Genomic DNA, 26,084 nt, shown 5'->3' on the forward strand with positions numbered 1-26,084 from the left:
TATGTATTCCTGACAGGTTTCCTTTCGATTTTTCTGTAGAATTTAATTTTTTTTCAATCCCCAGAATGAACAAGTTTTCTTTCGAAGATTGACATTTTGTGGGAAAAAGACCTCTTTTGTCCGACTACGGCCCTTATTCGCGAATTTTCCTATCTTATTAAAAATTATTTTTGTTTTTCCAAAAAAATCCAAGTGCCACTTGGTCTTTGTTGTTCCACCCATCCCCCCGAAAGAAGGCAACATTGTTAATGAGTTTATTCAGCCGCCGATGACAGTAATTTAAGCGTTTAAACAAAATATAATTTCCTTGGTAATCTGCTAAATGTCATAATTTCATCATGTGTTGTCATCTAATGTCAGTGTCAGTGAAAATGTTCGAATTTCTTTGGGAAATGCGTAAAATTTCCCTCTAGTTGTTGCTTGCTCGCTCGCTTGTTTATTTGTTTGTTGTGCCTTCTCTTGTCAGTGGATATTTCAAACATAACTCAAATGGCGACTGATCCGATGGTTAATTTTTTATGCCATCTATCCAGACTAATACTAATTTTGCGTCTAATTATTTTGGCCCAGAGCCAAGGTGACAATAACAACAAACCATCCATGTCATAGGAAAATCGTACCAGCAAATCTCTGTTGAGACAATGTTTGATTGTCACAATATGTTGCCGGTGACAGAAATTGATCTGCCACACCGGCTGTGTGTTGTTGATTGTGTGGAAAAATAAACACATGCCGGACTAGGCAAAACATCAACATTGGTGAAATGTCAATCACCGGCAAATGGGCGACATGGAACCGCAAGTGGCTGGCGGTGGCAAGTGTTATCGGCTGTGCCCACCTACTCCATATTAATTGGATTGAGAAAATTATGTTCCATGTCCACATCAATGCGGGAAACATTGTTTATACATTTTTATAAGTAAATGTCTCCGACATGTGTCTCTAGGTATGAGTGTATGTAAATAATCATCAAAGGTTAATTTCATTTGAAAACTTTAAATAACCCATCATGACCAACACCTTATCACACTCACCTACCAACTGAGTCACACACCCCACACCACATCTCAGAGAACAAAACGGCCGCCAATCGTTTATGACAAACTAGTTGTTGGAGGCCATTCCATTAGCAGGCTCTAAATTTAATTACAACCTGTCAGCGATGAGACAGATTTTTTTCATGGTCCACCAAATGAAAATAGTTTTTGTTATATATATATATATAATTTATTGATAATTTTGTGGTTTTATAGTGATTACTCACTAAAACACATGTCATGTGGTATTTTTAAATAAAATATTAACATTTATATATTTTTGAAAAAAAAAAAAAATAATAATAATAAAAATAGTGCTAAAATTCTTTGCTAAAAATTGAGTGTTCAGATTTAATGACATTTTTGTGTTGACAAATTTATTAATGTATTTTAATGTTATAAAAATAGTGAAATTTTATTAGCTTGGGCGCCAAATTATGAAAATGCCAAGGGTATGATCTCCTAGTCACCTAGGCATGAGCAGATTTTTAAAACTTTGTTATCCTAAAACAAGTAAGCAAAGGCTACAGTCGGCCCCGCTCGAATACCCTACAACACTACAATAAACGATACAGTTTTTATAGGCAAGATACTCGAAAGAATTCCACAAGATATTGTGACAAATAATAAAAGAAAACCATCAGGTTCCGTTCTCTAATTTTCGAATAATAGCAACTTAAACTAATTTGCTCATTTCCAATTTATTGGTAGATGTTGCACGTAAATGGTCTTCCTAGATCTGGAACCAATATTTCCCAAAGACCTATAATCTCTCAGAAGTGGCAAAAGATTAACATTTATTATTGTTTTTTGACTGAAACGCATCTATATGAGATACAGACATTTGACTACATTCTTCAACGAAATCAAAAAATATTCAGAAGTGCGTCTTTTCTGTATTTGTGAATTCTCCAAAAAGTCACTGGAATGGACATGTTCATATTTTGTCTACAAAAGTTGCCAAACTCCTTTACACTTTGAATATTTTTGTATGGCCATCCAAAACTGCTTGGCTTTTGCGATGTCCGGTAACCCCCATTCAAATGTGCGTGAGGATCGGGCGATAATTACGACCTGCTGACAATTTTGCAGTTTTTTGGTCCATTTCAACCCCTAAATATATGGCGATCATCTTCAAAAAGAGTACGCTTCTATTCTGACCCTCATCTTATCCCCATGCAAAATTTCATAAGGATCGGGCCATAAATGCGATCTGTATATGATATCCTGATATCCTAACTACTTAGTTTTGATAGCTGCAGAAATAGTACCAAATGTTTAATTCAAAATGAAAATATGCCAAAAATATGACAAAATGGAAAAAATATGAGGAAATATTACAAAATCAATATTTTCATCTTTAGAGAGATATTTTTATGCGATTTTTTAGACTTTTTTCTTTCCCGCCAAGAGGCCATTCTGAATTAATGAGAACTGTCGAAATCAGTTCAGCCGTTCTCGACATAAAAGAGATCTTTCAAGCATATCTTCTTTGATAGACATATATATCGCACATATTTTGCTATATATTCGATTTTTTGGATCTTAACATCAATGTAAAGATCAGAAGTAACCTTGTCATGGCTGTGTGATTTCGCCGGGATTTAAAATATTCGCGGTTTAATGAAAATTTTTGAATTTTTTCAACAAAAAAGATATGGCCTATTTTACCCGCTAAATATTATCCGATGACCACCCAAATTGGTAGGCTTCTTCCCCGCTCAAAACTCTAGCCCCATGCTAACTTTCGCTTCGATTGGTCTATAATTGTGACCTGTAAAGCAACTACAAAATTAGGAAATTTTTCAGTATTTGGTCCATTTCAACCCCTAAACATCATCATCTCCAAAAGAAATAGGGTTCTATTCTGACCCTAGCCCCACCTCCATTCTAAATTTGGTGAAGATCGGGCCATAATTGCGACCTGTAGAGTGATTACAAATTAACATGAACAGACGGACAGACGGACGGACATACATAGCTAGATCGGCACATCTCAGCGAGATAGGAAGATCCATATATACTTTCCTATGTGGGAAACCAATATTTCGAGGTGTTACATAATTTTTGGCCCAATCAAACTTATAATATCCCCAACACGTAGTGTTGTAGGGTATAAATATTATTTTCCATTCCTATCGATCCATCAAGACAAGCCGAACTAGAGTTTGGTCAACTAATTTGGCACTGGCTGATTTCTTGCGATTGAATATTAGTTTTCAAATATAATTTACCAAAAGTTGAGCATTTTTCGGAACAAGTTTTCAAAATCACCGATTGTTTACGATCCTACGTCAATAGAGATTATCGTACGGAATCTCAAAACAGTTGATCGAATTATACACTTCTATCATGGATTTCTAAACACCTAACTCAACTTTACAGGGTATTTTTATACCCTCCTCCGTGTAATGCCGTTTATTTAAAGATTTTTATTTCACCTTTTCACGAGGGCCGGCTTGGTGCGTAGACATGTGGTAAAGCTCGGGTTTTGGAAATTAATACTAAAAGTGTACGAAAAGTGCTAAAATGTGTAAAAATTGGATACTTTGTTTTGGACGAACGGAGTGGGCTAGAATTTTGAGTGAGAGCCCCAGATGGAGTTCAGGATAGATATATTGGAGGGGGGTTCGGAAACTTCTTAGCCTATCAATGAAGGAGAATAGTTAGTTTTTAAAAAATATTTTTATTTTTCAATATAATCTCCTGAAACTTCAATACACTTAGTCCAACGCTTTCGCTAGCAATTCTATCCCTTGAATAAAATAGTAGTTAAAATAGAGGTTTGCAACTGTAATTGCATCTTCATTTGAGGTAAAACGCGTCTTTTTTGAACACCTGTCTCTATATGAAGGAGTTGCCAGATCGAAACAAAATTTAACATGTGTTCATGACAGAGATGGAAGTTTCCCAAACACTTAACTTTTTTTCTCTTTATACCGTGTTTTTTGTGCTAAGCAAAGTAGTTCCCAACTACTCTCGTACCAAAGAGTATTTGGGAATTCAAACTTTAAGGTTACCAAATGTTCTAAGATGGTACCATACTTCTAAAATGGTACCCCTTGGTATTATGTGAACGGATAGAGCTAAAAACTTGAAACTTGGTATGGAAATCAAGGTTGGAGAGTAAGTTCGATATCTGAAGGTGGTTTTGGAAATGTGTACAAAGTGTGCGAATTGTACTAAATTTGGAACAGTTGGGTTTAAAGCGAACGGATAAATCTGAGTATTGGTGTCCCTGTTGGGAGTATGATTGTGTGGCTTTGCACGAAAAGTACTAAGCTGTACTATATTCGGTACAATTTTGTATTGTTATTTGATATGTAAATAACTGATGGTACTGTGTTTCAGATTTGGCGATGGAATTGTGAATTTGGAAAGGTACGAAAGTTCTAAAAGGTACTAAAATTGGTATTTTATGAAGGAAATTCTCAAATTTGATATTGAGGTATATTTTGATCTGGGATTGAGATATAGAGGTTGGTTTGGAATTTGGTATTAGGTGAAGAAATAGAGTTGAAATTTGATATGGATGACGTCCCTGTTGGTGTCTGTGGTTCATAGAAGGAGCTGGTATTGGATATACGTACTATAATTGTACTAAATTACACTAAATTTGGTTACGTATACTTATTTGGCCCTTTTCACGATAACTCATGAAGTCGGGAGGGTTGAAGGAAAATTTTGTGATTTTAACTACATATTCGAAGGCATATCAGGTTAACTTCTATTTTTCCCATCTTAAACAAATAAAGTGGTTTCCAAGCATTAAAACTTTGAATCTCATATTATTTTTTTATACCCTCAGGCGTACGGCAACCGAGGGTATATATCATTTGATACGACAATGGGTAACATCGGTCCACTTCTTTTGGTGCCTCACCCACAAAAGCTCAACATGTTCAAAGAAGATACTTTAGCTCAGAGATCATTCGATTTTGTGCCAACTATGCAAATCCAAATATTTTTGCCAGTTTTAGGCCATCAAGTATCTACCCCACCAAGGGTCAACATTTGAATAATTATAACTAGTATAAAATGTGAAATATGAGTCCGACTGTCTTCAAATTTCGCACATCTCAATATTTCCACCAACACAAGATCTGGTGTGAAGACTGAATACAGGGTTGCCCATATTCGACGGACCCATCTGGCAATGCCATAACTTTTGACAGAGATGTCACATCGCTTAATGACATACTGCGTTTGAAGCAGATTTTTACCATGAACCAATACACGCCACGCGAGCTCTCTGAAATTTACATTCAACAGAAGAAGTCAATTGTGAAAACGTGCTTTTAAAACATTAAAAAATGTGAGAAGTGCGCCTTCTAAGAACACCATTAAGCGTTTATACGAACAATTTTCGACTGGTAAGGCTCTTTCTAATCCGAAGAGGCCATATAAAAGTCGACCAAGGCGATCGGCCGAGAATATCGCTGCCGTACGAGCCAGTGTTGAGAGGTCCCCAAGAACATCCCAAAAACGCCGTTCTCAGCAGTTGGGCATGGCTCGGTCCACTTTACAACGGATTATTCGCATTGATTTGCATTTGTTCCCGTACAAAATTCAATTGACGCAAAGAATGTTGCCTGCGGACAAGCCTCGTCGATTGTAATGGGCCCAAAGCTCCGTCGAATATGGGCAACCCTGTATTTATTTTACCAGTAGGCAGGTTAAGTTCGTAAATGGGCCATGTAGGTCCACGTTTTCATTTAGCCCCCATATATTCGGTATTTTGATGATTTAGCTACATTATTCACCGGAATTGTTTCAAAGTTGGTATTTGAAGTTCGAAATGGATACTACAGCCTAAGACAGAAAATTGTCTGTGCATGTTCACGTCTTCGTATGGTCCCGCTATTCGGTATTTTGATGATTTTAGCGACATTATTTACCGGAATTGTTTAAAATTTGGTATTTGAAGTTCGAAGTGGATACTACCGCTTAAGACAGAAAACTGTCTGTGCAGGTCCACGTCTTCGTATAGCCCCCATATAACGGTACCTCTCTATATTCGGTATTTTGACGATTTGAGCGTCATTATTCACCGGAATTGTTTCAAATTACGTATTTAGAGCTCGTAATGGGAACTACAGTGTGTCACAGAAAATTGTCTATGCACGTCCTGGTCTTCGTATAGGCCCCACATACCAGTACCTCCCTATATTCGGTACTTTGACGAATTTAGGTACAATACCCACCGAAATTGTTTGAAACGTGTATTTGAAGTTCGTAATGGATGCTACAGCCTATGGCAGAAAATTGTCTATGCTGGTTCAGGTCTTCGCACAGCTCCGATATAACGCTACCTCCCTATATACGATATTTTGATGATTTTAGCTACATTATTCACCGTTTATTTCAAGGTCCACGTCGTATAGACACAAATATAATGGCCATATTCGATATTTTTATTTTTAAATTTTAACAGAATTTTTTAAGGATTTTATTTCCAAATTCGTTCCAACTTGTTACTAACTCAAGTTCCGATGTGAAAATGATAGATATCGGCCTACCCCTTCTGGAACCTCTCTCACAAAGGTTCACGGTTTGCAGTACTTAATACTCTCTCATAATGTGCGAAACAAGTAGCCGATTCTTTTCAAATTTTGTATATCTATAATTTTTTTTCATCCGAAGATCTGATGTGAATATGGAATATATCGGCTCACTGCCTCTAGTAAAAAGGTAAAAATTATGATTAACATTATTACCAAAAACATTGGTTATATATGTTGAATTTTCTTCAAATTTTGCAAATCCACATATATTTACCAGTATTAAATGAAGTGGAATGCTTTGGTTCAATATGTCTGATATTTCAATATGTCTGATATTTCCAAAATTTATCACTTATCTATATAAAGTAAAGGAGAAGTCGATACGGTCCAAATCGGGCACATTGTACGTTAGTTCAGATGAGAAGTGGAAAATATTGGCCCACTCCTTCGGTATCTCCCATGGTAGAAGAACTGAGGTAGTCGCATAGACACAAAATTAAATGAAAAATTATTCAAATTTGTAAAAATTGTTGAAAAATCCATATCATAAAAACCTCCGATTGGCGTCGTATAGGAAAACATGCACAAATCCACTTATTTTTGAATTTTTCCCAATTTTCCCAAGCGTTGATGCATCTACCTGTATCCTTCTACCATGTTATCTCCTCCATTTTGAATAAACATGATAAGTAAGTCAAACATATTTTAATAAACAGACATGGACTAAGGGTATACATCTGTCAACAAAACCAACCAATACTTTTTAACTTGTTATTACCATATCTATTTGTAATAAAAACAACATTTCGTTATATTTTAAATTTTCCATAAAATTGCATTTCATTTTCGAATAAAAGAAGAAAATGCATCACATCACTCACTTAATGAAAATTGCTATTTTAGACCACTTAACCCAATTTTCTTGCGAACGCCAACAATGCAGGCGACTGTCACTGTTTATCACAACCTGGAAGCAGGCAGACAAAGAAAGGCAGCCACTACAAAAACAATAACACAAATGAAATGAAATGCTGTTCTTTGTTTTATGTTTTTTGTTGTTGTTACATTGTTTTTAAATTTAAAATATCTGACATCTAGCACGATCCACTTACAAAGCTGTGAAAATGCCATGGACAACGGTGGATTTTTCACAAATTTTCTTTTTTTGATAAAATGCACACACTGCAACACGGGAGGAATTTACATTTGATTTATGTTCGAATGCCAAGGAAGAAAAAAACATGGCAAGGAATCGAATGGGGAGGGGGAGATATATATTCAGCATTGAGAATGAAATGCGTGCGACAGAAGTTTGTAGGGGATTTTTAATTATATTTATGGGTCGTTCACTGCTTCAAGTGACTAATAAAATAAAAATAAAAAAATAAAAATGTAATACTACAAACTTAATAATAACAAGTAAAAAAAAGCTAGGTTCGGGCGGGCCGAACATTTAATACCCTCCACCATTTGGAAGGAAGATACGAACCTGCATACAAACATTTTTGAAATAGGCTGTAGTAACCATTGGTAGCTTCCAGTACGAAATTTGGAACGATGCCGGTGAATAATGTTTCTGAAATCATTAAAATAACGAATATCGGTATTTACCATTATATGGGGGATATGCGAAAACGTTAAGCTACCTACAAATGTTTTTGTCATAGGCTGTAGTACCCATTAAGATATTCCAGTACGAAATTTGAAACGATTCCGGTGAATACTGTTGCTGAAATCATCAAAATACCGAACATAGGAAGGTACTATTATATGGGGGCTATACCAAGACGTGGACCTGCACAGACAATTTTCTGTCATATCCTATAGTATCCATTACGAACATCAAATACCAAATTTGAAACAATTCCGGTGAATAATATCGCTAAAATAATCAAAATACCGAATATCAGGAGGTACCGTTATATGGGGGCTATACGAAGACGTGGATCTGCACAGACAATTTTCTGTCTTAGGCTGTAGTGTTCATTACGAACTTCAAATACCAAATTTTAAACAATTCCTGGAAAAATGTCACAAAAATCATTAAAATGCCGAATATCGAGAGGTACCGTTATATGGAGGCTATACGAAGACGTGGACCTGCTCAGAAAATTATCTGTCGTAGGCTGTAGAATCCATTGCGAACTTCAAATACCAAATTTGAAATATATCCGGTGAACAATGTCGCTAAAATCACCAAAATACCAAAAATAGTGAGGTACCATTGCATGGGGCCTATACCAAAACGTGGACCTACATGACCCATTTTCAATACCAAAAGTTGAGTAAAATTTTATCATCCAATTTCATTTCGTTCGGAAGAAAGAGTGATTTTCACAGACTGATGGACATAACTAAATCGACATAGAATTGTATGCTGATCAAGAAGATATATACTTGGGGTGGGGTCAAAAATATATATTTCGAAGTGTTACAAACGGAATGACAAATTTAATATGCCACCCATACTATGGTGGAGCGTATAAAAATTGTGACACTTTGTGAGTGAGGTACCCGATGGAGTTCGCAGATATATATCATCTTCACAACAGATCTTGTGTTAGCAAAAATATTTGTATGTGCGTAATTTGAAGAAAGTTGGATGCTTACTTCGCTTTCTATTTGCATTTAGTTGTTCGAAATCTTGAACCCTATGTTGGGGAGGTATCAGAAGCACTGGTCCAATCTCTGCCATATTTATAACATATTTTGTGTTGATGAGATGTACCAAATCTGACTGGAATCGGGCGTTATTTTAAGCATTTTATGAGCTTTATAGATATTTAAAATTTTGACACTTTGTGGGGGTGGTACCGGAAGGAGTTGACCGATATATTCCATCTTCGTACCATACCATGGGTTAATAAACATTTTGTGGTGTGTGCCATTTGAAGACAATCATGTTATAAGTGGTAAAATTATTCAAAATGTTGACCCTTTGTGTGGTAGGTACTTGATGGAGTGGACCGATATTGTCCATTTTGGCACCTGACCTAGCACAGACGCAAATATTTGGATTTGCAAAGTTGGATCAAAATCGGATTATTCTCTCTATTTTTGTACAGTAAAATATTTTCTTTGAAAATTTTGATATCTTGTGGGGGAGGTACGAGAAGGAGCACGGCGATATTGCCCATATCCGAACTCGATTTAAGTTTGATAATAACATTACGATGTACCAAGTTACGAGCAAATCTGATACTCTCTTCGAGAGTTATCATTCGCAACAGCCAGACAGACGGGCGGACGGACAATGCTAGATCAACTCCAAATATCCTGAAACGAATTTGACCCAAAAGGGGTGGCTTTCAATATATCCTATAAATTTGTGAAGAATATCTGGTCTCTGTTAGAAATCATTTGTTACGATTATTCAAATGACAATAATTGATAAAAGTAGTGTTGAAGAATATCCATGTCCTACGTGTATAACATTCTCTTGGGTATCCACTCCGAAGAGCAATGGCACCATTTTCTTCTTGATTTTAAGATTTTTAAGAAATTATTGAAGTCTATTCCCACAATTACACAAATAATTATACCCTACAACACTATGTGTTGGGGGTATTATAAGTTTGATTGGGCCAAAAATTATGTAACACCACGAAATATTGATTTCCCATATAGGAAAGTATATATGGATCTTCCTATCTCGGCGAGCTGAGTCGATCTAGCTATGTATGTCCGTCCGTCCGTCTGTCCGTCTGTCCATGTTAATTTGTAATCACTCTACAGGTCGCAATTATGGTCCGATCTTCACGAAATTTAAAATGGAGGTGGGGCTAGGGTCAGAATAGAACCCTATTTCTTTTGGTGATGATCGCATAATATTTAGGGGTTGAAATGGACCAAAAACTGAAAAAATTCCTGATTTTGCACTTGCTCTACAGGTCGCAATTATAGACCAATCGACGCGGAATTTCGCATGTAGCTAGAGTTTAGGGCTGGCAAGAAGCCTACCCATTTGGGTGGTCATCGGATAATATTTAGCGGGTAAAATAGACCATATCTTTTTTGTTGAAAAAATTCAAAATTTTTCATTAAACCGTGAATATTTTAAATCCCAACGAAATCACAAAGCCATGACAAGGTTACTTCTGACCTTTACATTGATGTTATTATCCAACAAATCGGATATATAGCAAAATATGTGCGATATATATGTCTATCAAAGAAGATATGCTTGAAAGATCTCTTATATGTCGAGAACGGCTGAACTGATTTCGACAGTTCTCATTAATTCAGAATGGCCTCTTGGCAGAAAACATAAAACGTCTAAAAAAATCGCATAAAAATGTCTCTCTAAAGATGAAAATATTGATTTTGTAAAATTTTCTCATATTTTTTCCATTTTGTCATATTTTTGGCATATTTTCATTTTGAATTAAACATTTGGTAATATTTCTACAGCCAACAAAACTAAGTAGTTAGGATATCAGGATATCATATACAGATCGCATTTATGGCCCGATCCTTACGAAATTTTGCATGGAGATAAGATGTGGGTCAGAATAAAAGCCTATTCTTTTTGGAGATGATCGCCATATATTTAGGGGTTGAAATGGACCAAAAAACTGCAAAATTGTCAGCAGGTCGTAATTATGGGGGTTACCGGACATTGCAAAAGCCAAGCAGTTTTGGATGGCCATCCAAAAATATTCAATGTGTGAAGGAGTTTGCCAACTTTTATAGACAAAATACGAAAATGTCCATTCCAGTGACTTTTTGGAGAATTCACAAATACAGGAAAGACGCACTTCTGACTATTTCGTTAACGCTGATTTCGTTGAAGAATATAGTCAAATGTCTGTATCTCATATAGATGCGTTTCAGTCAAAAAACAATAATAAATGTTAATCTTTTGCCACTTCTTAGAGATTATAGGTCTTTGGGAAATATTGGTTCCAGATCTAGGAAGACCATTTCAGTGCAACATCTACCAATAAATTGGAAATGAGCAAATTAGCTTAAGTTGCTATTATTCGAAAATTAGAGAACGAAACCTGATGATTTTCTTTTATTATTTGTCATAATATCTTGTGGAATTCTTTCGAGTTTCTCGCCTATATAATAAGTAACGTTTATTATAGTGTTGTAGGGTATTCAACGGTCGGCCCCGCTCGACTGTAGCCTTAGCTTACTTGTTTTAATTTGTTTTTGTTTTAAAAAATATTTCCAAAACAACAAAAATTGTTGAAAGTATGGTATACTTGTATAACATACTCTTGAGTATCCTATTCTACGTGTGGGCCACCATTTTGTTCTTTGATTTTCAGGATTTTATTGAAATGCTTTTTTAAAAAATATATATTTTTTTTTTTTTAAAAGTACATTTTTATTTTAAACAACAAAAATTGGTGAAAGTAGGGATATTGTGTTGAAGAATATCCAAGTCCTACGTGTATAGCAGAGCAAGGTTTCGATCCTCGGACCTCTGGGTTATGGGCCCAGCACGCTTCCACTGCGCCACTCTGCTTGTCGCCGAGGGATTGTCTAAACGTTGTGAAACGAAAGCAAAGAAACTAAAAATAAATTCACTCTCTCACACAACCAAACAAATGAATGGGGATTGTGGCTAACACAATGGGTGTTTGTTGGGATGATCTATACAAACAACAAACACACACACACACACATTGGGTTGCCCAGCAAAACATGTTGTGTGAGGTTGATATGTTTGATTCTACATGTTGGATGGGAAAACGTTTGAACGCGTTGCAGTGAAATAAATATCCACTTGTAGGGAATGTTTTACGGTTTGAACATTATTTGTAGTGCTATTTTTTATATCCACCGTCATACTATAGGGGGTATATTAACTTTGTCATACCGTTTGTAACTCTTCGATATACTCATGTACATATGTATATATATATTCTGGATCAATGTAAAATTCTAAGTCGATGACAAAAACTTGTAGGTCCTCGACTTTGTATACCCTCCATATAACAATATTCATTTAAAAAATATATTTTCTACGATTTTTTTAATGTTTGAAGTTCCTTCCAAAAATATTAAAAAGGTGTTTTGGTAATTGTTTAGAACAATTTTTTTTAAAATATTATCGCGAAACTTTTTTGTGGAATATTTGTATCTGATACGATCCATCTCAATGGAGTTTTTGAACGTTTTTTTTTTTTTGAAAAAAATAAGATCTACTAGACCTCTTTAATGACATGACTAAGGGTTCAACTTTCTTGCCTATGCCTATACCGATTTTAAGTGTTTAGTCAAATTGTCCATTTAATTTCGTCAATATTTGATAGATTGATCCAAATTAGTATCATTTAGTACTTTTCGAACAATTATAATACACATTTTCGAACCACCTCCATATGTCCAGGCTACACATGAACAGCGACTTTAGTATCAGAATTCATATTTCAAGCACTATCTGTTCAAATTTTATACTATTCAGTACATTTCGTAAAATTATAGTACACACTTCAAAACCATGAGATATGAAACTCAATTCCAGATACCAACAGAGATATCTATAACAAATTAAAGATTTTCGTACAAATATAGGACGCATTTCCAAATCTATTTCCAAACCTCTACCCCAGATACCAAATATAGTATCATTCAGTACTTCCGGTACAAATATAGCACACATTTCCGCCACCATCCCCATGTGTCCAAACTTTACATAAACAGCGACAGGAATACCAAATTTCAGATTTCAAGGCCTATCTGTTCACCTAATACCAAATTGTACCAAATATAGTACTATTTAGTACTTTTCATGCACTTTTGTACTCATATTTCAAATTACAAACCTACCACCAACACGGACTCCAATTAAAAATTCCAGGTTCATCCGTTCACGCTTAATCAAACTGTTCCAAATTTAGTACCATTAAGTACATTTCGCACACTTAGTACATATTCCCAAAACCACCTTCAGATATCAAACTTACTTTCCAACATTCATTCTCATACCAAATTTCAGGCTCTATACGTTCACATAATACCAAAGGCCACCGTTTTAGAAGTTTAGTAATATTTTAGAACCTTTCGTAACCTTAAGGTTAGAATTTCCATAAAAACCTTAGTTCATTTCAGAATTCTAGCTTATTCCGTTTGTCCAATACAAAGTATTCATTTTTAGTAAATTTTAGTAATTTTATCCACATTTCCAAAAAAAAAATAAATAAATAAATAAATAATAATAAGGGGCGAACTTGTGCCCTTTTTCTAGGTTACTTTGCGATCAAAACGTCGATAAACTTGTCCATTATGAGCCCCAGTTTTATAATCTACTGAGTTTTCCCTGAAATTATTGAAAAATTTTATTTTCTTTCGACACATGTTATAAGAGTACTGGGCAACCTTCTTGAAAGTCAGGGAAAATCAAAAACATTTTTTTCTAAAAACAAATTTTTCTCAAAGATGAATACATTTTTAGCAGAGCAAGGTTTCGATCCTCGGACCTCTGGGTTATGGGCCCAGCACGCTTCCACTGCGCCACTCTGCTTAACGCCGAATGGCTGGCTAAGAGGTGTGGAGCGAAAGCAAAGAAAATACAAATAAATGTACTCACACACACAAACAAATAAATGAGTGGGTTGAATTTGGCAATAAAACATGTTGTATGTGGTTCGATACAACATGTCTGATGGAAAAACATTTGAACACGTTGTAATGCAATAAATATTTTTAGGGAATGTTGTACGGGTTTTGTTCATACATAAACGATAAACAGGTTTGAACATGTGCCCAAGAAGACCTTAGGGGAGGCGAAGTGGTGTGGGTATGTGTTCTTGTGTTGTTGGAGTTAATTCACTAAATTAATAAGTGATTTATAAATAGTCTTGTGGTGTTTAAAATTATTAATTAGTGGATTTTCAAAGCGAATAAATGGTTGAGATGTTCCAACATTGCCTGAGGGAAATATTGATTCTGGATCTTCAATCCGCATACATCTCAACCGTTCCTTTCGATATTTTTTCTGATGTTCTAAATTTTGGTTTTGTTTATACCCTCAGTCATATGGCTAGAGGGGGCATATACCATGTGATATGGCCAAAACATGCCTCATTGAAATAATGGTTTTAGACCCTAGGTCTCTTTGGACCAAATCCGTTTCAGGACATTTGGAGTCGATCTAGCAATGTCTGTCCGTCCGTCTGTCTGGCTAGTGCGCACTATGATTCTAGAAGGGAGTACCCGATTTGGTACAAACTAACTTGGTACATCGCAATATTATTATCAAACCTTCAACGAGTTTGGAGATGGACAATATCGGTCCACTCCTTCTGGTTACTCCCCCACAAAAAAGAACGAAATTTCAAAAAAAAAAAAAAAAAAATTAGCACAATAACAGAAAGGATGATCCGATTTTGCTCCAATTTTGCAAATCCTATAAATATTTGCATCAGTGCGAGTCCAGGTACAAAAATGTACAATATCGGTCCACTCCATCAAGTACCTCCCCCACAAAGTGTCAACATTTTCAATAATTATAACTCTTACAAAATGTGATGTAAGAGTCCGATTGTCTTCACATTTTGCACATCCCAATATTTATATTAACCCAAGGTCTGGTGTAAAAGTGGTACCTCCCCCACGGAAGGTCGAAATTTTCAAAAAAAAATATATATATTTTTTTTTTCTGCATAGAAAGAGAAGCTATGATCCGATTTTGATCCAATTTAGCAAATTCTAATATTTACGTCAGTTCTAAGTTAGGTACAAAAATGGATAATATCCGTCCATTCCATGAATTTCACACATACCAATATTTTTATCAACCCAAGGTCTGGTATGAAGATGGAATATATCGGACTATTCCTTTTGGTACCTCGCGCACAAGGGGTAAAAATTTTGAATGTCCATGAAGCTCATAAAATGCAAAATTATCCGATTCCATTCAGGCTTTGTATGTCTCAACATTTCCATCAACACAAGATCTCAACAACACAAGCTCAAAAAACGCAAAATTTATATCCGTTTCCATTCAGGCTTGGTATATCTAAATATTTCCATTAACACAAGATCTGTTGTAAAATATGGTGGAGATCGGACCATTTCTTCTGGTACCTCCCCCACAAAGGGTATAAGTTTTGAATAACCAAAACGATCATAAAATCTGAAATAAGTACCCGGCTATTTTCATATTTTACACATCCCATTATTTCTACTAACACAAGATATGCTGTGAAGACGGGATATATCGGGCCACTCCTTCTGGGACGTCCCCCCATAAAGGGTCAACATTTTGAATAACCATAAAGGTCATAAAACGTGAAATTGACATCCGATTCCATTCCGACTTGGTACATCTCAATATTTCCATCAACATAAGATCTGTTGTAAAATATGGTGGAGATCGAACCATTTCTTCTGGTACCTCCCCCACAAATGGTACAAGTTTTGAATAACCAAAACGATCATAAAATCCGAAATAAGCATCTGGCTATCTTCATATTTCACACATCCCATTATTTCTACTAACACAGGATATGCTGTGAAGACAGGATATATCGGTCCATTCCTTCTGGGACATTCCCCATAAAGGGTCAAAATCTTAAATATCCCAAATTAACATTGGATTCCATTCAGGCTTGGTACATTTCAATATTTCCATCAACACAAGATCTGTTATAAAGATGGTAGAGATCGGACCATTTCTTCCGGTACCTCCCCTTCAAGGGATCAAAGTTTTGAATAACAAAAACGATAATAAAATCCGAAATATTTCACTCCTTCTGGTTCTTCCCCCAACAAGGGTCAACATTTTCAATATCTATGGAGCTCATAAAACGCGAAAGTAACAACCGATTCCATTCAGACTTTGTACATCCCAATATTTCCATCAACACAAGATCTATTATAAAGATAATAGAGATCGGACCATTTTTTTCGGTACCTCCCCCACATAGGGTTCCTGATTTAAAAAAAACAAAACGATCAAAGAATTCGAAATAAGCGTCCAACTCTTTTCAAAATTCACACATATTTTTATACCCTACACCACAAGGTGGTCAGGATATTATGTCTTTGTGCATTTGTTTGTAACAGGCAAAAGGAAACGAGATAGACCCATAGTTTCTTTTGATGATCTGCATAGAAACACATTCTGAGTCGATTTATGCATGTCCGTCCGTCCGTTTGTCCATGTATTTTTGTAAACAAAGTATAGTTCGCATTTATTGCCCTATCCGGATGAAATTTTGCACAAGTCATTTGTTTGGCCCAAGGACGAACCCTATTTAAATTGGAGATAATCGGTCAAAATTTAGATTTAGCTCCCATATATATCTTCGTCCGATTTGCTTTTTATTGTGCATCATACGTGTAATATCAGTCCGAATAGTATGGAATTTTGCACGTACGATCAGATTGGACCTGAAAATAGGTATACCAAATTTGATCGAGATCGGTTTAGATATAGCTATAGCTCCCATATATATTGTTCATCCGATTTGTTATTTTTGTCCTCCGCAGCCGTAATATGCACTCTGTAACAACAATATTTGGGGAAATATATCAAATACAGCTCAAAAATATCTTTGCCAAATTTTATCGAGATCGGTTCAGATTTGGATATAGCTCCCATATATAACTTCGTCCGATTTACCTTTTATCGTGCGCCAAACGTCTAATATTTGTCCAAATCGGATGAAATTTGGCAATTTAACGACCGATTTGAGTCTAGAAGCTAGTATGTCAAATTTGGTGAAGATCGGTTCAGATATAGCTATAGCTCCCATATATATTGTTCATCCGATTTGTTATTTTTGTCCTCCGCAGCCGTAATATGCCCTCTGTAACAACGATATTCAGGGAAATATATCAAATACAGCTCAGAAATATCTTTGCCAAATTTTATCGAGATCGGTTCCGATTTGGATACATCTCCCATATATATTTTTATCCGATTTCAAATTAATTGTGCACCAAATGGGCAATACAAGTCCGAATTTAAAAGATACAAATGCTTCGGCATATTTAGTCCTTTGAACTTTAAATTATAATAATAATCATAGCGTGTATGATTGAATTCTCCCATAAAAACGTTTAAATTAGCAAAGTGGTGTAGGGTATCATAAAGTCGGCCCCGCCCGACTTTAAGACTTTCTTTACTGGTTTTTTACTTTGGAATATATTTGACATCTTCCGAAATATGTACGTTATGCTAATTTATTACCAAAAGTCTATTCAAAATATGAGGACAGGGAAAGCAACCATATGACACAGATTTAATAATCTCACAGAAATAAAATATTCGATTCCAAAATCGTTTCAAAACATATATTTTATTATGTCCATATTTTCGACAGAGTCTGCTCAAAATGTTTATGTTTATTATGGTCATTCAAAGTCTCAATAACTTTTTTTTGGTTCTTCTTTGTTTTTCTTCTTCCTTTTTCCATGGACATAATATAACAATTATGATTTGGTTGGGAACTTTGCCCATAAACGAATACATAAATTTCCCGTCCAAAAAAAAAAAAGAAAAAAAAACATAGATTAAGAAATCTGTAGTCTCCCCAATTTAATGTTGCCTTTTTATTACCAATTTCTTTTCTTTGTTTATTTCTTTGCCATGGGCTCTTAGCTAAAAGGGAGTGGTGAATTGGCAATAAAGGACACACGTTTTATCTAACAAATTGCCCATTTATTTATTTGAAATCAATTTGTAGTTTTTTTTTTCGAAAAAATTTTAAGGGACAATTTACTTTGTTTTTAAGTGTAGGTGATAATTTCTTAAAAAGGCCCGTTAAATGTTTCTTTTATAGTTCCAATGAGCTATGGTTAGCACATGGTGGCAATTTTCGGAAAATTTTATAGTTTTCTTTTTTCTCAAAAACCATAGCGTGTGGAAACAATGACTATTATTTTTTAAAAGACCATAAAATTATTTTATGGGTTTAATGTAACAAAGCTAAAATTGAAAGATATTGTGAGGTTGGGTATTTTAAATAATAAAATAGTAAAGTAGTGTATTTTCTCGGATAAACATTTAGTAGATTTGGGAATGAAAAATAATAGTAAATTTTAATTCATTTGTTTATATTTCTTTGGGCAGAAATGGGAAAGTTTTATACCTGTCCTATATAATCATGACAATTTAAGATCGGATCAATTCATTTTGAATACCCTACAACACTATAATAAACGATACAGTTTATATAGGCGAGATACTCGAAAGAATTCCACAAGATATTGTGACAAGTAATATAAGATAAATATCAGGTTTCGTTCTCTAATTTTCGAATAATAGCAACTTTAACTAATTTGCTCATTTCCAATTTATTGGTAGATGTTGCACGTAAATGGTCTTCCTAGATCTGGAACCAATATTTCCCAAAGACCTATAATCTCTCTGAAGTGGCAAAAGATTATCATTTATTATTGGTTTTTGACTGAAACGCATCTATATGAGATACAGACATTTGACTATATTCTTCAACCAAATCAGCGTTAACGAAATAGTCATAAGTGCGTCTTTCCTGTATTTGTGAATTCTCCAAAAAGTCACTGGAATGGACATTTTCGTATTTTGTCTACAAAAGTTGGCAAACTATTTCACACATTGAATATTTTTGGATAGCCATCCGAAACTGCTTGACTTTTGCAATGTGCGGTAACCCCCATTCAAATGCACGTGAGGATGGGGCGATAATTAAGACTTGCTGACAATTTTGCAGTTTTTTGTCCATTTCAACCCCTAAATATATGGCGATCATCTCCAAAAAGGGTAGGCTTCTATTCTGACCCTCATCTTATCCCCATGCAAAATTTCGTAAGGATCGGGCCATAAATGCGATCTGTATATGATATCCTGATATCCTAACTACTTAGTTTTGTTAGGTGTAGAAATATTACCAAATGTTTAATTCAAAATGAAAATATGACAAAATTGAAAAAATATGAGAAAATGTTACAAAATCAATATTTTCATCTTTAGAGAGATATTTTTATGCGATTTTTTAGACGTTGTTTCTTTCCTGCCAAGAGGCCATTCTGAATTAATGAGAACTGTCGAAATCAGTTCAGCTGTTCTCGACATATATGAGATCTTTCAAGCATATCTTCTTTGATAGACATATATATCGCACATATTTTGCTATATATCCGTTTTGTTGGATGATAACATCAATGTAAAGATCAGAAGTAACCTTTTCATGGGTTTGTGATTTCGCCTGATTTAAAATATTCGCGGTTTAATGAAAAATTTTGATTTTTTTTCAACACAAAAGATATGGTATATTTTACCCGCTAAATATTATCCGATGACCACCCAAATTAGTAGGCTTCTTCCCCGCCCTAAACTCTAGCTACAAGCGAAGTTCCGCGTCGATTGGTCTATAATTACAACCTGTATAGCTACTGCAAAATCCGACATTTTTTCAGTATTTGGTCCATTTCAACCCCTAAACATTTGGCGAACATCTCCAAAAGACTTCTATTCTGGCCCTAACCCCACCTTCGTGCAAAATTTCGTTAGGATCGGGCCATAATTGCGACATGTAGCGTGATTACAAATTAACATATACAGACGGACAGACGGACGGACATACATAGCTAGATCGACTCAGCTCTGCGAGCTAGGAAGATCCATATATACTTTCCTATATGGGAAACCACTATTTCGAGGTGTTACATAAATTCTGGCCCAATCAAACTTATAATACCCCCAACACATAGTGTTGTAGGGTATAATTAACAAATAGAAGCCGCTTAGAGTGGATCAAAATTAAAATGAAAAAATCGCTATTCAGGGTGAGATAAAAAACTGCAACAAAGTCATACGACATAATATTTAAATTTTTTTGAATGAAAGCAAAAATTTTCGGAAATAGCATCAAATATTAGAATAAGTTAAGATTTGTTTGAATTGGTTACCTTTGGCAGGAACTATGACATTCAAACGGCCAATGAAACTGTCACACGCTGTCCGAATGTTGCTCTAATATATTTTGGCCCATTCGCTTTTTTTTGGCCGAAGCGCCTGCTTGAGGTGATGGACACCTTGGTATTTTTTTAGTGGCAACTTTGCTTTCCAAAATACTCCGGAAACAATAGTCCAACGGATTGGTATCCGGAAATTTTGGTGGCCATTGATGGCGCTGGAAATGAAGCGAGGAACCTCATTTTGTAACCATTCTTGGGTGGCGCGTGCTGAGTGCGATGGTGCTGACTCCTATTGGAATGTCCAAGGTCTGCTGCCAAAATGTTTGCGTGCCCAAGGCTTTAATACATTCTCCAGAATATTTTCGCGATAATATTCGGCATTTATTCTAATGCCACGGTCGATTAATACGAGCGGAGAGCGACCATCGGCTGTTATGGCGGCCCACATCCTCACCATGGCCGGCGCTTGAGTTCTGGTGGCCAACCGAAGGTGCACATTTTCAGCTGACCTCTGTGGCAAGTAAACACGATTATTTTGCAGCTCGACAATGAATGTTTTCTCATCGGAGAAAACCAAATTCGGCAGTTCACCACTTTCGGCCAAGCGAAGCAACTCTTTAGCTCTTTGGAGTCTATTTTCTTCTGTTGCTGTATAAGTTCTTGCACTTTTTGGAATTTCAATGGCTTTACCCCGAGTTCATTTTTCAATATTTGCCGAATGGAATATCGCTTTATGTTCAGCTCAGGAGCCATTTTTCGGCCACTGCTACGCGGGTTTCGATCAAGTCGCTTCTTTACTTTTCGAACCATTTCTGCTGATTTTGCTGTTGCTGTCTTCCATCCACTTCCTTGACGTCGGTCTACGCTACCAGTATCACGGTAACGAACGATGTTACGAGACACAAAAGATTTATTCACATTTAAATGCTGGAGTGTTCTAACGATAGCCACTTGTGGTTTTCCAGCCAAATATATAGAAATCACACTATCACGCTTGAATTACATCACGAATAACTTTTTTGTGGAAAATTCTCACCAAAATGCTTTTACAATAATTTTAACAGCTGTCGGACGAGTGGCTTTGAAATGACAGCAGTCTGAAGTTGGATGCAGTTTTTTCATCTCACCCTGTACAGGGTTGTCCATGTTCGACGGACCCATCTGGCAACGCCATAACTTTTGGCAGAGATGTCACATCGCTTAATGACATACCGCGTTTGAAGCGTCAGTCCAAGCAGATTTTTACCATGAAACAATAAACGCCGCGCGAGCTCTCTGAAATAGTTGAAATTTACATTCAACAGAAGAAGTCAATTGTGAAAACTCAACGTGCTTTTAAAACATTAAAAAATGTGAGAAGTGCGCTTCCTAAGAACACCATAAGGCGTTTATACGAAAAATGTTCGACTGGTAAGGCTCTTTCTAATCCGAAGAGGCCATATAAAAGTCGACCAAGGCGATCGGCCGAGAATATCGCTGCCGTACGAGCCAGTGTTGAGAGGTCCCCAAGAACATCCCAAAAACGCCGTTCTCAGCAGTTGGGCATGGCTCGGTCCACTTTACAACGGATTATTCGCATTGATTTGCATTTGTTCCCGAACAAAATTCAATTGACGCAAAGAATGTTGCCTGCGGACAAGCCTCGTCGATTGGAAAAAAAACCATGCATGTCGACATCATCGTATAACCCCCATATAACGGTTTTAATGTAAGCGGAATTTTTCGAAATTTTTTGTAATTTTGTAACTTCTCTTCAAAAGGTATAGGGTATATAAAGTTCGGCAGGTCGAACTTTGCTGTTTTTGTTTACTTGTTTATTAATAAAAAATTCTCCCTGAAGAAAATTGACAACTTATACTCACCACTTTTTATATCGGAATTTTTATCTATCCTGGCCATGTCCAATCAAAGGTATTTTCATCCCCACAGACAACTTGATATATTCCAATACAATCACATTGAATAAGATATAAACCTGGGCCTATTTAACATATCTTGTCTTCTGCGCTGATACCTTAGTAATATCGCATCACAAAATACCTAGCTGTCACATCCTTGTCGGATTTTCTTTTCACTAGAATTCCTTATCGTCTCCGAATGACATTCCCAGTTGCTGTTGCTTCCTTCAATCTTTCCATTCATTATCTACCATCAGCTTGTTAGCACACCAAGCACCATCTAACCCGCCGGCAATCAGGTTATCTACAGTTCTCCATGTTAGCTCAAGTGTACTTACAACAGCAACAACAATTACAGCAACTACACGACATAAAGTAAAAGGTATTTAGCTGGGAATTATTCTTGACACGCAACATGTTGTCAAAGTGTCTTTCTTTAGAAAAACAATAGCTAGTTTCTCATGTCCAGACTTAAATATTTGCTTTAACTTTTTGTTGTTTTGCTCTTAAATTTGTTGCAAATAATTTTGTTCAAGTCCTTTTTATACCCTACACCACACAGAGGTAGGGGTATTATGCCTTTGAGTATTTCTTTGTAACATGGAGAAGGAAACGAGATGGACCCATAGTTACATTTGAGGATCGCCATAGAATCACTTTCTGAGTCGATTTATGCATGTCTGTCCATCCATGTATTTTTGTGAAGAAAAAGCAGGTCGCATTTGATATCCTATTGAGATGAAATTCTCCAAAGAACATTTGTTTGGTACAAGGACGAACCCTATTCAAATTGTTGAGAATCAGTTCAAATTTGGACATAGCTCCCAAATATATCTTCAACTGATTTCGGTTTAATTGTGCACCAAATGGCCAATATCAGTCCAAATGACCTGAATTTTGACAAGTCCTACCAAATTTAGTCTGGAAGCAAGTAGATAACATAAGGTAACAAGTAAAAAAACATTAAGTTCGGCCGGGCCAAACTTTTAATACCCTCCACCTTAGGGTAAAAGAAACATTAGAAGAAATGTGGCAAAAACTATTAAAATGCCGAATATCGGGAGGTACCGTTATATGGGGGCTACACCAAAACGTGAACCTATAATTACAATGTTTCGCCACACGAACTAGGACCCATTATGACCCACAAATACCAATTTTTAGACAAATCAGTGAAAAAATGTGGCAAAAACCATCAAAATACCGAATATTGAATATCGTTATATGGGGGCTATATCAAATCATGGACCCATGCATGCAATGTTTCGCCACCGAAGCTGGAACCCATTATCACCAACAAATACCAATTTTCAGACAAATCCGTGAAAAAATGTGGCAAAAAAAATTAAAATACCGAATATCGGGAGGTACCTTTATATGGGGGCTATACCACAACGTGGACCCATACATGCAGTGTTTTGCCACACGCTCAGGGACCCGTTATGACCTACAAATACCAATTTTCAGACAAATCCGTGAAAAAATGTGGCATAAATCATCAAAATACCGAATATCGGGAGGTACCGCCATATATGGGGACTATACCAGAACGTGGACCGATATATCTCATTTTCAATACCAACCATCCTAGACAAATAGCAAATAGCTCTGCTAAATTTTGGCAGAGATATACATTTTGGCGGTTCGGATATAGCTATAGCTTCCATATATATGTTTTGTTCGATTTGGTGGTGTTCAAGTCCCACACATGCGTAATATTTGGATATTTAGTACTAGATATCAGATACAGCTTAGATATAAGTGTTTATAGTTTTTTCAAGATCGGTTTAGATTATAGCTACCAGATATATCTTTATCCGATTTCAGGTTTATTGTGCTCCAAATGGCTAATATCAGTCCAAATAGAATTAATTTTGGCAATTCCGACTGAATTCATCGTAGAAACAAGTACATCAAATTTCGATGTAAATCGGTTTAGATATAGCTATAGCTCCCATACAGGGTGAGAAAAAAACTGCAACAAAGTCAAACGCCATAATTTTTACATTTTTTTTAAATTTTGAATTGAATGAAAGCAAAAAATGTGGGAAATAGCATCACATTTTAGAATAAGTTTAAATTTGTTCGAATTGGTCACCTATGGCCTTCAAACGGCTAATGAAACCGTCACACACTGCCCCAATGTTGCTCTGCGGTATTTTGGCCCCATTCCCGGCGAAGCGCTTGCTTGAGGTGATCGACACTTTGGTATTTTTTAGTACCAACCTTGCTTTCCAAAATACTCCAAACACAATAGGCCAACGGATCGGTATCCAGAGATTTTGGTGGCCATTGTGCGCTGGAAATGAAGCGAGGAACCTCATTTCGTAACCATTCTTGGGTGGCGCATTCTGAGTGCGATGGGGCTGAGTCCTGTTGGAGTGTCCAAGGTCTGCGGCCAAAATGTTTGCGTGCCCAAGGCTTTAATACACCCTCCAGAATATTTTCGCGATAATATTCGGCATTTATACTGATGCCACGATCGATTAATACAAGCGGAGAGCGACCATCGGCTGTCATGGCGGCCCACACCATCACCATGGCCGGCGCTTGAGTTCTGGTGGCCAAACGAAGGCTCACGCTTTCAGCTGACCTCTTTGGCAAGTAAACACGATTATTTTGTTTGTTTACAAACTGCTGGAAAACGAATGTTTTCTCATCGGAGAAAACCAAATTCGGCAGTTCACCACTTTCGGCCAAGCGATGTAACTCTTTAACTCTCTTGAGTCTATTTTCTTTCTCTTGCGGTGTAAGTTCTGGCACTGTTTGGAATTTCAATGGCCATACCCCGAGCTCATTTTTCAATATTTGCCGAATGGAATATTGCGATATGTTCAGCTCACGAGCCATTTTTCGGCCACTGAGACGCGGTTTTCGATCAAGTCGCTTCTTTACTTTTCGAACCATTTCTGCTGATTTTGCTGTTTTCTTCCGTCCACTTCCTTACCAAAATGATTTTGTACGCTTGTAAGCTGTCTCTGGAATAATTTTAACAGCTGTCGGACGAGTGGCTTAGAAATGACAGCTGTCTGAAGTTGGTTGCAGTTTTTTCATCTCACCCTGAATTTTTTTCCATAGAAAAAAAATCACTCCTCAAACTGCTTCGGGATATTTTTTTTCGATAGGAAAAAATCAGCCTGGCTGAGGATGAAGTCGAGGGGGTTTTACATGATTCTACCTTTGACGGTTCCAACTATAATGCATTTGTCAGCATCCCTTTAAAATGAGAGTTTTAGAGAGTTCTAGGTCCATCCCGCAGTCGCACTATCTTACAACTCTGCTGCTCTATGGGTCCCGATTGTTGAATGCAACTCCACATCGAGCCGAAGATCTACCTGCGATTTTGGTATTAACCACAAAAACCGCGTTGCTCCCAAAACAAGGACCCCTCCGTAGTCAGGCTTGATCAAGAGATCTAGGGACATTTATACACGCGAATCCAGAAGAGTCTCTATCAGATTTCGTAGTCGAAACGACTATCAGTTATTGTTCCATGCAACACGGAATTGGTCATCCAAAATGAGAAATAGTTAAGGCACGTTCAGGGAAAAAGACGAGTGCATCATCAATCAATTGTGACACTAATGGATGCGAGGATCGAGGCCTATTCACCCTTTCCGCTTTGACGCTGGCGTTCGCAAACCTGACAGAGGACATTTTTCCATATGAAAAAATCACTTCATTGCAAAACATCAGTCTGGGTGAGAACATTTTTCCAATGAAAAAATCCGGAGTGAGGATATTTTTTCTGAGGAAAAAAATCTCTACGCGGCTTAGGTGGT

The 26,084-nt window shown here is 36.4% G+C and overlaps 1 protein-coding gene and 2 non-coding genes across 4 annotated transcripts in view; all 3 read right to left on the reverse strand.

Moving 5' to 3' along the window:
* LOC101890813 (TWiK family of potassium channels protein 7) overlaps nt 1–26,084 on the reverse strand; it is a 154,829-nt gene that overhangs the window by 17,533 nt on the left and 111,212 nt on the right. The window lies entirely within an intron of this gene.
* Nucleotides 11,946–12,017, reverse strand: TRNAM-CAU (transfer RNA methionine (anticodon CAU)). Its single transcript has one exon. It is a non-coding gene; the product is annotated as a tRNA-Met (tRNA).
* TRNAM-CAU (transfer RNA methionine (anticodon CAU)) lies at nt 13,947–14,018 on the reverse strand. Its single transcript has one exon. It is a non-coding gene; the product is annotated as a tRNA-Met (tRNA).

Source organism: Musca domestica, unplaced genomic scaffold, assembly GCF_030504385.1.
Source record: "Musca domestica strain aabys unplaced genomic scaffold, Musca_domestica.polishedcontigs.V.1.1 2, whole genome shotgun sequence".
Classification (NCBI taxonomy): Eukaryota; Metazoa; Arthropoda; class Insecta; order Diptera; family Muscidae; genus Musca; species Musca domestica.